We start from the raw sequence: 13,137 nt of genomic DNA, 5'->3' as shown, positions 1-13,137 counted from the left end.
AATTGACTTTGTATCTTTTAGGAGGTAGGGGAACTCATGTAGTCATCAACAGGTTAAAAGAAGAATGAAAAAGATAGTCAATAGATGCAGAAAACGTATTCAGTAAAATTCAATACTGATTTAACAAATCAAACTCTTAGCAACTAGGAATAAAAGGGAACTATCTTAATCTCACAAATGATATCTACAGAAAACTTAGAGCAAATGCCATGTTTAATAAATGATGAAATATTTGAAGCACTACACTCTAGGTTAAGACAAGAGTAGGAGACCCTCAATTAGGGCATCTCTCCATTGTGTTGGAGATGCCACTGGTGTGGGAAGACATAAAGGATAGGAAACAAAGAAATAACTCAGTCCTTCACTTAGACCAAGAGAAACAACAAAGCTGGGTTTAAGATCAACCTATATAAATTAAATGCATTTCAGTATGCTACTAACAAGTAAAATATAATTTAAGAAAAGATATCACTTATAATAGCCACAAAAACCCTCAAAAGTAACTGAAAAGTATTTTCTATTAAGCATACAAGAAGACTTGCGACCTTAATGAAGAAACTGTTAAGCTTTAGTGAAAATTGTTCAAGCCCAAATAAATGAAGACCTGTAGTGCTGATAGACAGAAAGGCTTGATATGATATTATAAGGGTACTATAAAGTTGATGCAAACAATATGTTTATAAAAAATAATCTGACAATATCAAACACTGGCCAAGGATGTAGAACAACTGGAACTGCTGAGAATATAAATCAACAGCCACCCTGAAAAAAGGTGTTCAATTTCTTACAAAATTAGATAGACATTTGCATAAGGTGCTGAAAGCTTAATGCTAGGTATTTGACTTAAAGAAATAAAATCTAGAGTTACTCCAAAACTTGTAAACATCTGATGATAACACATATATTCATAATTGTCTAAACTGTCAGAAATCTAACTGTCCATCAGTGGCCAAGCAGATAAATGAATTGTGGAACATTGTTACAATGGAATATTATATGGCAATATAAAAGGTGAACTACAGTAAGTAATTATGCTGAGTAAAAGAACTGATCCTCAAAGATTACATTCAGTTTGGCTCCATTGATATGATGCACTCTAAAAGACAAAACTAAGTTAAAAAGAGAACAGACTAGTGATTGACAAAGAGTAAAAAATGTAGCTAAAAATGGAGAAAATAAGGAAATTTTTTAGATGTGCTGTATCTATCCATGCATAAAAGACATAGAACTGTGCTGTGCATTATTTTATTTATTTATTTTTTGGCATTGGGGATCCAACTCAGGCCCTTGAGCTTGCGAAGCAGGCACCAGAACCACTGAGCTAAATCCCTGGCCCTTTACTGTTAAATAAAAATATAAAATATCAATAAAATACTAATATTTCTGTTCATATTTCATAAGTATCTAAACTTTGTATGCTTTTTGAAAAGCAATTGACATGTAGTAAAATGTATAGCTCTTAGTTATATGTAAGTTAACAAATTTTGAAAAATATAACGTATAACTCTTTGCATGCAACTTTTGGCAAATATACATTTTTATTCTCATGCTCTCATCATGAATGCTATAACTAGTAAGTCTTGGAGATGCCATATTGTCTTATAATCACTAAATACATTAATTTGTCACACATATCCTATAGTGTACTTAAAGAGTAAAAGGCAACAGTTAAGTTTCAGTTAATTTATCTCATCTGAATGAATATATGAAGGCAATATTTTATTTTTTGTTATCCATAATGACTCCTCCTTTTCATTCTTTTTAAATACTATGAATATATCCACATTATGTTAATTTATAGAACTCTTAAGAGGTTACATTAAAACTTTATAAATGTAGTGTTCAGCATACATAAGTGGTTTTAAAGCCAGATGTGGCTAATGATGACAAATTTTTTTAAAAATTTCTCATGTAAATACAGAGCAAAAATAAATGTCTCCAGGATACTTTATCTTCTCTTTATATATTTATGAGTGTTTCAAATAATTGATAGAGCATTATAAAGATTTTTTTGCCAACACAGTTATGGAAGTACACAAGCTTTATAATCAATTATGTGTAGTATGACCTATCTAAAGCATGATCAAAAGTCCAACTCGGTGGCTAGGAGAATCAGAAATAAAAGTCAGTGTATTTCATTGAGTCTCAAATGGATTCATAGTCAAAGGGAAAAAAGGTAACTAAGTAGCTTAAGAAAATAAGTGGCATATAATAAATTTTATTCAAAGACAATGAAACAGAACTCCATTCAAAAAAGCTAAACTGTTTTTGAATTCTTTCACGTTTTAACCTTGAAGAAATCTAGTAACAAGACCAGACCTGTTCTTTAACCAGCCAACCAAGCAAAAACTATGATCGATACTGTAAAGAGCAAACCTAACCCCAGCTCTCCTGGCCTTGAGAATGACTGTGCCTTTTGGACAGCAGGAAGGGCCTCTCCGTGGTCAGTGATGTAACACTTCTGGCACCTTCTCCAGTCAGTGTTAACTTGAGCAGTTAACCTGTTTGCCTATTCATGCCTTCTTTCCAGGTTTCTAGTGGGGTAAAAAATAGCAAATAGCTCAGAAAGCACTGCTGGCTGGTACTTCTAGAAGTGTGTTCTTTCCTTAACTTCCTGGGAGGGTAATGTAATTTGGGCCCTCTTCGGTTTCCTATTTGTAATTTATTATTATCACACACATCAAACGGAGGAGCCTGATTCAATCAGATTCAGTAAGGAGTGCGCATTTCCTGGTGTGTTCACTTCCTGCAGCAGCGTCCCGGAGGCAGTTGTCAGGTGGAGACATTACCTGTTCAAGCTTCTTCATTAATAATGTTGGACAGACTTCATAGGTAGCAAAAAGTGGTTAGTTCAACTGAATATACCTTTACTGTAGCATCATCACAGAAACATTAAACAGCAATGTATTAGCATTGTATACTTAGAACACATTACAAGCCACATATAGGGCTGTTTTTGCTCTTATGGCTCTTTATAAAAGAATTGGGATAATAGGTACTTATCACAGGCACAGCTAAAGAAAAGACTTTATTCTAATCTTGTCCAGACCCTCTTCATTTTAGCTATCCTGGTTTATGGCAGGCATTAATCTTCTTCTGGAAACTGTGTTGTTTAATTTACCACCTGATCTTTATCAAGGCTTTCCTCTTAATGGCAGAGCAGTTTCAGACCGTTTGACTGCAAATAATCAAAGTTCCATCTTCACATTCTCTATTCGTCAGCTGTGGGACACTTAATAACTTTGCCTCAGTTTCCTTGGGTACAAAATGGAGATTATAATATCTGCCAGGTAGATTTATCATGAGGATGAAATGAGTTGGCATATACGAGAGGTTATAACAGAGACTGATTCAGAGTGGGAATGGCATAAATAGATATTATTTATTTACCGAATTGTGAACCACATAAAACTTGTTGCTGACCAGAGGTCAGAAGAGCATGAGTCCACAGAGGAAAAATATTAAGGACAAAATGGAGAGAGGATATGTGGAACAGAACTCTATTCTTCAAGTTTTAAGTCTTTGGGGATTTCTTTTCTGAGCAGAAATTTTTCTGACTGGAAAGATGTTTTTGAGTTCTCCTACTTCAACAGATAAAGAGACGAGAGGTCTTGCCTAACGCTGTATTCTTAGTACCTAGAACAAGGTTGGGAATGTAAGATATTCAGTAGATATTTCTTGAACAAAAGTTGCTGACAATAGGGTGGGATGTGTGGGAATACTTAGTTTATTCTTTGACTTCGCTCTAATTTCTTTCTAGAATCTAGGAAGTATTAAACACAGAAGAAGGGATCAACACAAAAGTTTAGAGAACACTTTGTTGGGCAGTCCTGGAGAGAGGCGGGAGCCTGCAGGTGGAGGTGTGATCTAGCAAGCTGTCCAAATCGGAATGACACAAAAAGCAATCAACACAGGACTCAGCTTGAGAGGCGGTTGACATTCTGTGTAATTACTGCAAGTGCACCCTGGGTAGTCCCTATTATTGTAAACTGCATTTCCAACACTGTGCGGCATTAAATTAAAAGAAAGAAAGAAAGAAAGAAATGCAGTCATGGCTATTAGCGAAGCTGAATTGGAACTCCTAGAAAATGTCAAGGAGATCTTAATTGTACTTTATATAATGGTCTCCTAGGCTAATAAGATATGATCTAAAACCATTAGGTATGAGAAGGTAAACATTTTAAGAGCACTTTTTTGCCAAAAGGCTCTTCATCTTTATTTGACAACTCTCACTTAGCCTTGAGGTAAAATATTGCAGTGTTCTGAAATAACAAATATTGTTTTTGACAGAGGGAACAAGGCCTGCCGTGTGGGAGCATTTCAAAGATAACTCGGATGGAGCAAGGAAGTCTATAAATCTGATTCTTAAGTCTCACCTCACAGTTTTCCACTCCCAACCCTAACAGAGCCAGTGGGCAGATAGTCTCTAAAAGTTGTTAGCCTGTCACATAGCATGGTATTCCAAAATGCTGGGAAACACCCATTATCCTGGCAAGTTTCAGAGCACATAAATCTACTTTAACTTAGAAATGACTGAGATTCATTTTCTCAAGTTTGGAATCTTTCCAACAGAGAGCTATATATTTGTCTCTCTCTTTTTCTTTTCTTTTCTTTTTTTTTCAGTGAGTTTCTGAGCTAAGACAATAATAGATCCTGGAGTGGCTGTGGCTGTTGGAGATTTTACAGAACCTTGCTCTCACTTATTGATAAAAGTCTCGGGCAATCACATAGAACGATGTCACCTCTCTGTGAGTTCCAAAGTCTGATCCTCTGTTTCTGGTTCAAGGAGTAAAATTTTTCCTTAGTCCTTGAACAGATACTCCCAGCTAGAAAGGACCAGTGGTTACAATGTGCAGTTTGGTTCTGTTTGTAAACACAGTTTAGAAATCATTGTTAGGACTTGCAAGCCTTGGTTCCAGTTTGTCTCAGTTTGTGTGTATTCTGGCAAGCAACCTCATGCTTCTTTGTACCTTTGCTTCTCTATTTGCACAAGGGGGGGACTTCCCCACTGAATGAAATTTGTACAGTGCCCTGGGACACCTGCACAAATTGTGCTGTTTCAAACAGATATTAAGATGGTGTTTGTTTAATCTACTCCATAGTCAGAATAAAACTTTCCTTAATGTTGATTGGGTAGTGTTTACCGAAGTGTGCTTGTTTCATTAAACATTAGCTCTTCGGGATTAGATGTTACATGAAACGTCCACTTTTGTCAAATTAATTTATGAAAACCTAAGGTAAATGAAGTAAAGCAAAGGCCTTTGCTTCTGGACATCTCAGAGCCTTTCATATGTTAACAAGCATTATGAATCTCTTAGATAGAAAGGGTATGTGGCATTTTCCAAAGTTACGTAGAGTTTGGGAGGTGGGCAGGGGGAGCTCAGAGTTAGAGGAAAGCTTTCTGTGAACCTTTTGGTAGTTCACAAAGAGTAAGTGCAGTTCACAAACATCACAGAAGAGGCACAGTACTGAAAAGCAGCTCTGTTCTTTGAATATTAGAAAACAAGCTGTTTTAGCTGGCCTGTGTTTAACTAACTCACTGGACTAAACTGACTGCACTTAGGTAACTAACTCACCACCTACCTGCACTTAACTAACTTGCCAGACTGGCTTTTCATCATTCTGTAGTGCACATCAGTTGAACTATATGAAAGTGCAGTTCTGAGGGTCAAATTGATAACAGATCAACATTTTCATGTATTTCTACTTAATACCAAGGTTCCTGCTAATTTAATCTTTAGGGCTAGTGAACTAAATTTTAGTTTATTTATTTATTTTATTTTATTTTGTTTTTTGAGACAGGGTCTCACTATGTAGTTGAGACTGACCTGGAACTCACTATGTAGTCCAGGCTGGTCTTGAACTCACAGAGATCCTCCTGCCTCAGCCACCCAAGTGCTGGGATTATAGGTGTGCACCACCACACCTGGCTTAAATTTTAGTTTTAAATGCCTATAAGCTTCCACTCACACCACTTGAATTATGCTTATCAGGGTGATTGCTTGCAAATGTTTTAAAATGGTTTTATAATTCTATAATTTAATGAGAACCATAGAAGCCCATAGAATATAACTGTGAGTTGGAGATGTAAGTTGTTGATGCTGTGAAAACTAGATTGAGTGCTTGTGAGGACTCATTATGGTAAGATTTTATAGCTGTCATTACAAGAGAGAGAGGTGAGATATTTTAAAAATTAGGGACAAAACTTTAAAATTGTGGAAATATGTACTTTTTATTTAAAATGCCTTTTAATTTTTGATGCATAATAAAGAAACTGAAACTGGAAATTAAGGATAATATATTATGACTGTGATTGATGAAAGAAATTTTCAGAATTCCTCAGATGACCCCTACTGAAAGAAATAACCTTGATATTATGTCAAAAGATTGATGATCATAGAGGGACTGTATCTAAATATTTAATAACTGATATAGCTTAACACTGACCAACCCAAAGAAATACCTGTCCCATTGAAAATGATGAATTTAAACAATTATCTAGCTGTGTTATTGCATGCTGGCTGCATGTCAATTCTGCATATTAACATTTTATGTTAAAATGCAACATTTTGAAAGTTGATTATCATTTTTAACTGATTGCTTATTTTAGGTACACATCTTGATCATCTGACCAAATTCTTCTTCTGAGACCTTCAGGTGAAGGCTTCTCTCAGATTACCACTGTTTTCAACGCAGAGAGGACTTAGCACAATGGGGTTTACCGGATGCTGTCTGAAGACATTACCCCCTTTAGGAATCAGGAACTAAAGAAAAGAGGATCATTCTTGTAAGCAAATATCCTGGAAGTCCCTTTGAAGCAAGTACAGAAACAGGAAGGGGCTCCATAAATCACTTCCTTGTAAATCAATCATTTGATGAAAGAAAAAACACACAGATATGGAAAAACCTAGATTCAGATTTGGACGTAATAAATGCTTCAAATATCTGCTGCCAGAAGGTAGCTCCTGACCACAAATGAGTTGTCCTCTGGGAAATTTAAAGGAACTTGGTGGGTAATTGAGCTGGGTATGTGACTGCCTTGATGTCTTTCACAGACTAGTCACTAGAGCACATTCAGGATGATCTGGCCATGTCTCTGAACCACTGCTTGGCAGCTTAGAAATTGGAAGAAAATCCAGTTACAAATGAGAGAAATATCAAAATAAACATATTCTCAAAGGACAAAAGCATAATGAGACCTGCCCACAATTGTCAGTTTTTAATTATCTGGAAACAATAAATTAAGAGTAATTCAAGTGTCCCTGGAGGCAGAGGATAATAAACAATTGCGAAATAAGGATTTTGTTAAATAGAAAATATCTTAGTTATATCAGAATTTTATTTTTCTTAAGTTTTACTCTCTGGAAGTCAGTCATCTCTTCTTTTGGGGTGTTTGTTAGCTTTCCTCTGTGACAGGAGGGAGTCTGAGTTGGAAACACTCACCAGCCCTTGGCTCAGTACCCAGCTCTGATTCAAATCACCTGGGAAACACTGGGGACACAGTGACAGCGGTCGCCACTCTCAGAGATTCCGAGTGACCTGGTCTGCGATGCTGCGAGGGCAATGGGATATCAATAGCTCCCCACTTGGAGCACTGTCGTTGGCCAGTTTTGCTCACCTCACTTGAGAACCTGTAGGAAATGCCAAAGCTTGAGTCACACCCTAAATCCAATGAGAACCAGAATTTGTGTCTGAACAAAATGCCATGTGGATTGCAGGGATAGTACAGTCGAAAAGTAGAAACGTATTTCTCAAAGGATAATTAGAGTGTACACTACAATCACATTATTTATTTTACTTATTTATTTATTTTTAATTCACATATTTTGGACTCCACCTTAGCTCTTGAATAAAAATTTCTGGGGGTGGGGATGTGAAGTGAGTGTGGAGACTCAACAGTTGAATAAACACCCAGGAGGGTCTTACAAGCATCTAAATTGGAAAATGCTGTCCCTGAGAATGTGTCTCAGGACATGAATTTTGGAGGAGGACTGTTTAATGTAGCACAGCTTTTATTTCATTATTTATTATTGTTTTTCCCTTTTACCTATCTCCCAGTCTTTTCAATTTTTATTGGTAGAAACTATTAATTTTACAATATATGTCTTTTTTGTTGTTGTTTTTGTTTGTCTGTTTGTTTTTTGAGACCAGGTCTCACTGTGTAGTTGAGACTGTCCTAGAATTCACTATGTAGCCCAGGTTGGTCTTGAACTCACAGCAATCCCCCTGCCTCAGCCTCCCAAGTGCTGGGATTACAGGTGTGCACCACCATGCCCGGTTATTCCACTTTTCTTATCTTTTCTTAGATAAGTGTGCATCCTTTAAGTCAGTGTCGTTGCTTGTATAAACGTTGTTGTTTTTAAATGGTCTGTTTCATAATTACATCAGACATTATTTTATCTTTTTGATCTGCCACACTGACATGTGCCCTCTAGTTTCCTCTCCTTGCTGCATATTCCATCAGCAGCAAATACCACGCTTTATGTATACTCATGCCACTCCTAGGTTACTTCCAACTCTGCCATCCTACAATACTGTACACCGTAGTCATCACTGTCAGTCATGTTTCCTGTGAATTCATGCCCGATTCTCTGGGATCTGTACCAGAAGAATAATTTCTTAGCTGTAACACAGGGTGCTGGCTTATTTCATTTCACCAAGTTCTGACTGCTGTGCAAAATGCCACCAACCCACACTCTCACCAGTAGCAGCTGAGAATTTCTATTTTCCTGAATACTTACAACTCTTCCCAGAGTGTGCCCATCTGATTATGTGGAGGAGTATTTCAGTTGTCTTAATTTACAATTTTCCACTTACTAGTGAGGTTAAGCCATTCAGGATTGCTTTCTCTAAATTGCCCATTTTTATACTTTATCTTTTAAAACTGTATTTTCTATTATTCTCATACTAATTTTCAGGAGTTCCTTGTGTATATGTAATCCTTTTTAATTTTAGATATCTCTAGCTCTTTATTACTTTTGCCTACAGGAGCCTTTATTGAGCAGAGTCTTCAGTTTCAATGTATTCAAATTCGTTGGTTCCCTTTTTGGTTTGCTCTTTTGAGATTTTGTTTCAGAGCATCCTTCCCACTCTCCACCATCCATACCACATCCATCAGGATAATATTCTTACACATTTACTTTTAGGCTAGAATTTTATATTCACTTTTGTATATTTATATTTCTACTTTATGTAAAGTACTTCAAACTCTTTCATGAGTCTCTCATTGTTTGAAATGGAGTTCTAACTCCTTATCAGAATGTATAGAACTTCTGAAAATTCCCTGGCTACATGTTCTAGATCATCTCCCAATACTCTCTGTCTCTTTACCTTCTAATGTGATGAATGCTTGCGTTTTCTCTCCCCACGCATGCTCCAGTCCTCTGGACTCTGCAAGCATTCCTCCCTTAGCCTGGCTCACTTTCTGAACAGCCTTGTGGACTCCCATTCAGGGCTGGGCTCAGACATCAGTCCCCCTGGAAGTCTTCCTGGCCAAGAGGACTGGATTAGCTATCCCTTTGGGCGCTACTCATCCTTGGTCACATTACAGCTCTTATTCATCACACTGTAATTTAACAGACTAAAATGTAATTGTTTGGTTAGTTGTCTATTTCTACAACTAGATGATTGATAGGCTCTTTCAATGACGAAACTACTCATCATTTGATCTGTAATGCCTGACCTATTGATTGTCACATTGAAAGAATCAACAAATAATTACATAAAGAATTAATAATTGATTTTTTTCAGTCAGAAAAGTTGGCTCATATTTGCCATATGAGCAGAACTGCTCTGTCACTTTAGATTATATTTGTGAACATATTAACATCATACCAAGTCACCTATCCCTGTACAAAAAAGGTAACATTGTAGGGCACTTAAACAATACTCATTTTCCCCAGTTAGTACTCCCAGTTTCCTAGCATTTTGTCCCTACATCAGGAACCGTATAGTCTCTGCCCCGAGGTGGAAAGATGTTACTGCTTTCCCTGTGGAAATTTTGACGTGAAAAGAGTTCTGAGCAGCCAGGAAGTGGAAACCCCACACACTGTATCACAGGAGTTGGTTAAAAGAAAGGGATAAAAGAGGCAGAAAAATAAATAACTACCAATATTTCTCCCTCAGGGCCTAAATCCTAAGGAGTGTATTAGTTACCTAAACTCAGTGATTTTAAAGAATAAACTTATCTCTGTGGGCTAGGTATCTGGGCCTTCCATGGTCTGGGTTGTCAGATGAAGATTTCTGCTATGATTCAGATCTGGAAATTGTCCCAAAAGGCCATGTGTTAAAAGCTTGATCCTCAGCTTCTTGGAAGATGGTGGAAACCTTTAAGATACAGGGCTGGGTAGAAGCTTTTAGATCATTGGGACATGCCCTCAGTGGGGCTTATATAATGTGGGTCTCTTGCTGTCTCTACCTCTGTTTCCCAGCCCCCATTTAGTGAGCAGCCTGCTGTACTCTGCTTCCTGCCAAAATATTCTGCTGTACCACAGGCCCAAAAGCAATGGGTCTGCTACTCAAGGACAGAAACCTCCAATACTGTGAGTCAAAACAAACCTCTTCTCTTTATAAGCTGATCATTTCAGATTTTTCTTTAACAATAATGGAAATCTGATTAACATTTCTCTCACAAGTTTGGTTCTCACAAGGCTGCTTTCAAGGTGCTGGCCAAGATGGCAGTTCTGTGTGAAGACTAGATCAGAGAAAGATCCACTTCCAAGTTTGTTTGTAGAGTTTGACAGTATTTGGTCCTTTCTGGGCAGTTAAACTGAAGATCTCTGTTCCTTGTTGGTAAGAGACTACTCTTGTTCCTTCCTGTGTGGGCCTTTCTGTAGGCAATCCGCAGCATGGCCACTTTCTTCAATCAGAGAAAGCTAGTGAGATAGCCAGGAAATGAAGTGATAGTCTTCTTGTAAGCCTAATCTCAGAAATGGTATTTTATTACTTTTGGTATATTCTGTTCAAAGGGAGAGAAATTCATAAGAGATAGAGATCAGTGGGTGCCACAGCATAGGTTGCTTGACACTTAGGAGCTTGTACTAGGACAAAAGACAAAAAAACTAGTAAGGTTTTTGCCTTATTTCCAGTTGGAATTCCAGAAGGAACAAGTTTTGGAGAAGGATTCACAACTGGCCATGTGAGAGTAAAAAGTATGATGTAGTGTGATAAGAGAGAATGCTGGCATCGGCATTTCTGAAGCTCTCTCTGTTGCTGTGTGGGTTGACATAGACTTAGAACTCCTCCGGTGCTAGTGGTCCTAACAAAAGGCCTCATAAGGGAAGCTGTAGTACTAAAAAACTACCAGCTTTGGTGCTGACAGATTATCTAGAGGCCATATAGAAAATACAAATGAGATTACTAGAGATGGGCCAAAGTGGGGGCCATTGAATAAGGGTAATGACCAAGCCAGATGAATAGACCCCACAGGTCTCTTCTGATGGCTTCAGCCATAGATATTAACAAGAAGGCACAACACAATGCTATCCAGCCAGGAGAGCCCAGAAAGTGGCCCCAACGCTTGCATGGCCTTGCATTCTCTGTTGACAAGCATCTGTCCCATTCTGCCAGCACTGCCTTGAGAAGGAGTGGGTGAAGCTGAAGGGAATCTGAAAGAGTAAGCTGAGTTACCCTACCTGACCATCTGTATCAGATAGTATCAGAGGAGACTGAGTTACTTCTATGTTTAAGCTTCTCCCTGCTCTACAGCAGCCTGAGGGCAATGATATAACTATAAAGTATAAATAAGTTGTATTTTTTTGTTGTCTTTGAGCTGTCATGTCTGCATTTATATCCCTTGATATATCAGGAACTAGGACTTTTTCATGACAGAATCAGTTAAAAATTAGTAATTTTATATACTTACTAATTATTTCCAACTGCACAATACATTGAAAGGAGATAATTTTGAAAAATTATACAGTATTTTAGGAGGTAGAATTTTTTATAGGAAAAATTGTAAAAAAAATAGTAAGGTATGAGGGACTTTTAGTGTGTGTGTGCGTGTGTGTGTGTCTAGGTGTAGCCTACTGTATCAACTGAGCTAATCAGGGTAAGCCTAATAGAGAACATGATGTTTAAACAAAGAGTTAAAGAAAGCAAATTTTGGGAGAAAAAATATTTAGGCAGAAGAACAATTAATTCTCTGAGATAAGAAAAAAATACACATATATATTCATTGAACACGTCAAAACCTACTAATACTAGTGATTCAGTAGGGATAACAATAAAACAGAGATATAAGGCATGCAAAAATACTGATGTGGAAAAATAATACCATTGTTTGTAGTCTCAGTAGTGACGAGTTGTTTAAAATATGAAATTATATATTTCAAGCAGGAATAATATTAACTGTGATGTTCATCTCAGAGGGAAAATGTCTTAAAATAGGATAGGTAAGTTTGCATTAATCAATGAACTTGGAATCTCAGTGACGTTGTAGAAACAAAACTAAAATAAAATAAACAAAATGTATTCCTCATACATAGGAGGTGTTTCCATCTTTCTACAGCTACTCCCTTCAAATACTCAGAGATCCAGGCTGCTTTTATCTCATAACTCTTTCATCTTGACATGGAGTCTCCATGATAAGAATAGCAAGAGGAGAGAGAAAAGTCACACCGTTCTCTTATTCTTTGGCCCAGAAGTGACCCAAGTCACTTATGCTTAAGCTCATTGGCTAGAACTAGTCATATGCCTCAACTCAATGCAAGGGATGCCAGGAAATGCAATCTTTCTGTGTGGTCAGGAAAGAAAAAAGGAAAGGAACTTTGAAACATGTAGTGTTACCTTTGATTCAGAAAATAAGTCAGGATGTATTTGAGGTTGTGACACTACCAGAGAAATTTGTCTTTGTTTAGGCCCTGAATGAAAACTTTGAACTAGCATTAAATAAATGTTTCATTAGTAAAGGTGATGATGAAGTGGGTTTATTTTTGTTTATTTAAAATTTTCTAGTCTTGCTACTTTCTGTCTCCTCTAGCTCTGTTCTTTTGTCCTTTCATTGTTAATTTCTCTCTTCCCAACAATGCTGAATGCAAACTGAGCAATCAACAAATACAGACTTCAGCTGCCTGCCTGCCTGCCTGTCTGCGATCACCCGGCGGCGTGCGCGCGAGCTCCCGGCCTGCGCGGGAGCTC

This window comes from Fukomys damarensis, unplaced genomic scaffold, assembly GCF_012274545.1.
Source record: "Fukomys damarensis isolate Sample0158 unplaced genomic scaffold, DMR_v1.0_HiC HiC_scaffold_6, whole genome shotgun sequence".
NCBI lineage: Eukaryota > Metazoa > Chordata > Mammalia > Rodentia > Bathyergidae > Fukomys > Fukomys damarensis.
The sequence above is the reverse complement of the archived record's forward strand: the minus strand, read 5'-3'. Positions refer to the sequence as shown.